Source organism: Molossus molossus, unplaced genomic scaffold (assembly GCF_014108415.1).
Source record: "Molossus molossus isolate mMolMol1 unplaced genomic scaffold, mMolMol1.p scaffold_m16_p_17, whole genome shotgun sequence".
In the NCBI taxonomy this organism is placed as follows: domain Eukaryota; kingdom Metazoa; phylum Chordata; class Mammalia; order Chiroptera; family Molossidae; genus Molossus; species Molossus molossus.
The window spans coordinates 23,565,348-23,570,510 of NW_023425352.1; the positions used below are offsets into that span (position 1 = coordinate 23,565,348).

A 5,163-nucleotide genomic window follows, 5' to 3' on the forward strand; every position below is an offset into this window, starting at 1 on the left:
TGCAAATTCACACTGCACATCCACGTTTGGTATACACTTGGGGTTCTAATTTTTCGCAGATGATTCTTATTCTACCCTCTGCCCCAGAAAGATGACAAGCTTCTTTACTGAATCCTCATCAGTAAGTGGAGTTTTCTGGTTCCTGTTACATGAATAAGTAACCCTATGGCTCCTAACTTTATAAAGGGAGCTCAGTTCCAGCTCCTGAAAATGCAGAAGCCTGGGACTCACTCTTCTATACTCATTGTTGTTAAACTCTAGTCTGTGACATACTAGCTCTAAGGCCTCTGTGAGCTCCCACTGGTCACTTTGAGGTTTTTTTTAAATTTAATTTAATTTAATTTATTGGGGTTACATTGGTTAATAAAATTATATAGGTTTCAAGTGTACAATTCTATAATACATCATCTAGTCTCCTTCCATCACCATTTATAAAAATGTGGAACATTTCACAAATTTTCATGTCACCCTTGTGCAGGGGCCATGCTAATCTTCTCTGTATCGTTCTAATTTTAGTGTATGTGCTACCGAACCGAGTACCCACTGGTCACTTTGGATCTGAGTTTTATTTTAATTCCTGGCACTTAGAGACTTTCATTTATTGCTTTAGAATGTGTTTATATACTTTTCAATTGTTATATTTTATATATATTTTTTATAACATATAATTATAAAGTTTGTATTTCTAGTGGGGGATGTCTTCCTACACCTCCTCATTCTGCCAGTGACTTGAAATGCCCTTAAAGTCTTGTGTTCATGATCCTGTTCACCTCTTCAGCTAGGTTATGAACTTTTTTAAGGACAGGGAGTATTTACTATTTTAATTTTTATCCCACTCAAGCACCTAGCCCAGTTCTCTGCACTGAGTAGGTCCTCAGTAAATGCTGTTTTTATTTTTTTATTGTTATTGTTTTTACTACCTCCAACCTCAATGTTCAGGGGTGACACAAAACTAGATTCTAGATTTGCTATGAGCCTTTAAAGTATACAGTCAGTTTGTGCAGGTTTTTGCATTGCTCATCTGAATTTCATTATTCACAAACATCTTCCTCAATCACCTTCAAGGACAAGTCATCATCTATTAGACCAATGTTTCTCAAAGTGCAGGATGCAATCTATTAGCAGGTCATGAAATCAATTTAATGAAATAGAATAAAATAGAAAATAAAATAGCAAGGTGCATCACATATATAAGTGTAGATACTGCTTGTACTGCTTATTGAAACTGTGTGTGTGTGTGTGTGTGTGTGTGTGTGTGTGTGCTGGGTCACCATGAAAAATGTATTTCAGGCTGTAAATCAGGGTTAAAGCATTTGAGAGTCACTGATTAGACCTTTCCCTGAGACCACACTTAACTTACTGCCCCTTTCTAGAAGGCCCATCTTCAAGAACAAAGATTAATTGAAAAGCCAGAAAAACTCAAGACCTGTCTTTTCCATATAAAGTTCTCAGGGTAGGACATCATGCCCCAGAGAGGAGGACAGGTCCCACACAGGTCCACACTGCCTTGGATTGAAAGTCCCACAAGTGGTCAAGGATACCCAGTGAGTCTTATCAATCACAGATATTCCCTGTGCTCCAAGCCCCTGCCTTTCACCCTAAAACCCCCATCAACTTTCTGAGACAGCCTTTCTCATGGATGTTTCTCAGGCCTCTGAAACCCTCAAATGCTGCTTCTCCAGGGTCTTGACCTCTAGACAGCTCCTTGAATGTGGTTCTCAAGACCACCATGTAATAGCCACCTGGGAGAACACCTGGGCAATGACTCCCCTGTGCACAGCTCCCAGGAAAATTAACATCTGCAGAACTCCCTCATGCGGTCTAGAAGGTAGAGGTGTCAGCTATACTTTACTTTGAGTATCAGCATTGTTATTGAAAAGGGACCCAGAGCTTGTTTCTCCTCTGTACCATCTTGAACATCTGCAAATGACATAAGGACTGAACCATTCTATATACCATGAACTCCACAGATCTTTGTTCAATGCAGTTAAAAAATTTTAAATACATTTTCTTTATTGATTTTAGAGAGAAAGAAAGGGAGAGGGAGGGAGAGAAAGATAGAAACATTAATGAGAGAGAACATTGATTGGCTGCCTCCTGCATGTCCCCCAACGGGGATCAGGTGCACAACCTGGGCACGTGCCCTGACCGGGAATCGAACCGGCTACCTCTTGATGCATGGGTCAACACTCAACCACTGAGCCACACCAGCTGGGCATTCAACACATTTTAAAAATCAACAAATGTGAGCAGAGACTGCTTTACTCATATTTTATCACCCATTAGATGTGCCACAAAGATGTATTATGCTAACCCCTTTAGACTGGTATTTCTGAGCATGAGGCCCATAAGATATAAATAGGTGTCACATAAGAAAAAGGATTGTGTGGTTAAATAACTTGAGAAACAGAAGGTTGAGCAAATGTAAACAGATTTTAACTTTTTTTTTAACCACAGTACTTCTTAGAGCCATAGTTGGGTCCCTCAGAGATGACTGCAAAGCAGAACCCCCAGCTCAACCATGGTGTACATATGGTGTGAGAGAGGAATCTTCCTTGCCTTAAACCATGGAAACTGGGGGTGAAGAATGAGTCCATTGAGGAGGTGTGTGGCTGGGTGACCTTCACTTGTTCATTCACTAAATTCAATCATCTGCCCCACACATGAACAGGGAGACAGAACCATCCTTATATAGCAGATGAAAGTTGATGGGTAGTAGGCTAGACTTTCAAACCTGAAGGGATTTAATCATGGGTTGATTAATACAATTCAACAAACAACATTCATTGAGCACCTACTACATGACAAACATCGTTAGGTGCTGGACACACCAGTGAATAGGACATAGGTTCTCAAGGCTCAGAGTCCAGTGGGGAGACATACAAGTAATTCATCAATTTCAGCATAATGTTTCAAGAGCTAAGAAGGCACTCAACACAGAGGAAAGGCACCCAAGACAGATATGAGATTGGAGGAGCTTCTTGAAGGAGCTGACATCAAAGCTGTGCTTCAGAGGATAATTAAAAAGTAGCTCAGTAAAAAAAAAGAGGGAATGCATTCCAGGCAGAAGGGCGAACTGGCAGGAGGTGAGGAATCCACTTCAGGCCATGGGAGGATCTAGCTGGAGATAGTGAGGTGCCAGGGAGCACAGTGCCTTCTCCACGGTGAAGGCAGAGAAGAGACTAGACCCAAATATCAGCTGGGAATCTGAGTGAGGAAGAAACCTAGCTTAAACCTCAGCCAGTAGATGTGCTTCAGGTAATGGGATTCAAGAGGGCAAGGATAAATGGGCTGAGGATGAGAGAGGGCCTCTTCTAAGGATAAGAGTGGCCCAGAAAGCAAAAGAAATGGAGATATAAGTGGGGAAGGAGAGAGAGGGGACTGAAATCCAACAGAGGATGAGCCAGACCTTGACTATTCCTCACCAGGAGAGCAGGATCTCTGGAGTTTGGTGGCTCAGAGGTGTGCAGCTGGTCAGAGGACAGATGCTTAGAGAGGGTAGCTAAGAAAAAGGTCTGGGGAAGAACTGAAGGTCCCTCCAGGTCTGGCCATGGTGCCAGCCTGAATCAATCGTGCTTGATCCATCTAGGGCTAAGGTATGAAATTGAAATGGGAAGGTGTTTGGCTCATAAGTCTTGGCAGCCAAGCTGATCTGTGGATCAGCTGCTAGCTTATTGGGGTCATGAGTCAAGGCACTGAAAGTGTAGCTTTGTTGTTTTCTCTTTATTCTGTAATAAAGATTTTAAAATTCCAGCCAGAGCCCTGGCCAGTTTGGCTCAGTGGTTGGAGCGTCGGCCTGCGGTCCACAGAGACCGGGGTTCAGTTCCCGCTAAGGGCATGTACCTCGGTTGCAGTTTGTCCCCGGCCCTGGTTGAGTCATGCAGGTGGCGGCCACTCGATATGTCCCTTTCACATTGATGTTTCTCTCTCTCTCTCTCTCTCTCTCTCTCTCTCTCTCTCTCTCTCTCTCTCTCCCTCCCTCCCTCCCACTCTATCTGAACAAAAAATGGAGAAATGTCCTCAGGTAAGGATAAAAAAATAATAATAAAATAAAAATTCCAGCCAGATTCAGTTGGAATAAAAGAAGGCAGAATTGAACTAAATGGAGGCCAATCATGATGGTGGTCAGAAATCTGGACTAGATACAAGAGACAGGACTGACGTGTCCCAGCACCAGATACAGGCTTCCTTCGTGGACTATCATGGACTTCCCCACACTCCCAACCTCTCTGAGAGCATCCAACCTCCTTGGGAACCCCTCTCACCTCAGGAAACTGCCAAGAAAAAGTCAGTTGGTCTTTAAGAGACACTTTCCTGACTGTAAGTATATGTCTCCTAACTTCCAGCTTTTCCCTGTCCCCTGCATAATTGCCCGCATCCATTCATGTATCCAGAGACAGATACGTGAAATGATATACTGTCGTGCATAAGGCATGGGTTTTAGAATTGGACAGAAGCTCAGCTCTACCACCTAGTACCTGTGAGAAGTTGGAAGAGTTACTGAACTTTGTTGAACTTCAATTTTCTTATATATAAAATGGGAATGGTAATACTTTCTTTGGGTTATAATTAATTGAGATATAAATAGAAGCACTTAGGATGATCTCTGACACAAAGTAAGCACTCAATAAGTGTTAGTTATTATTATTGATATTATTAAAATAAAACTTTAAACAACCTGCACTTACCTGGCTCACTGGTTTAAATGACACCATCAATTTTTTTGTAAAACATACTGACTGCCACTCATGGCTCATCAAACCTTCATGGCTACGACCCATGCACTTCTGCTCCCCCATTTGGTCGAATCGCATGCTTACCAGGAGTCATTTGTTTTTAACTCAGCCTGTCTATGCCAGCTGTGCATATTATTCTTATTATATAATTTAACTAAATGTTACATAACCCCCGAAAATATGAACGTAAAACTAATGTTTCTGTTTGGAAAGATTGATTCCATAACAGCAAGTTGCTAAACAGTTTTGTTATCAAATCATATACTGGGGAGATGACTGAAAAAGAAAGGGAAACATCATTTTAAAAATCTGCATTCCGATTGTCAAATACTTTTCAGTTTCTAATCCCCGTTAAAGAGATCAAAACTGAAAATGGCAGTCAGTGCCTTCGAGGTGTAGCACATGCCGATCAGCACACCCACACACA

The 5,163-nt window shown here is 41.9% G+C and overlaps 1 non-coding gene across 1 annotated transcript; it reads right to left on the reverse strand.

Moving 5' to 3' along the window:
• Positions 1-433: 433 nt before the first annotated feature.
• LOC118632855 lies at positions 434-540 on the reverse strand. Its single transcript, XR_004960103.1, has one exon. It is a non-coding gene; the product is annotated as a U6 spliceosomal RNA (small nuclear RNA).
• Positions 541-5,163: the final 4,623 nt, after the last annotated feature.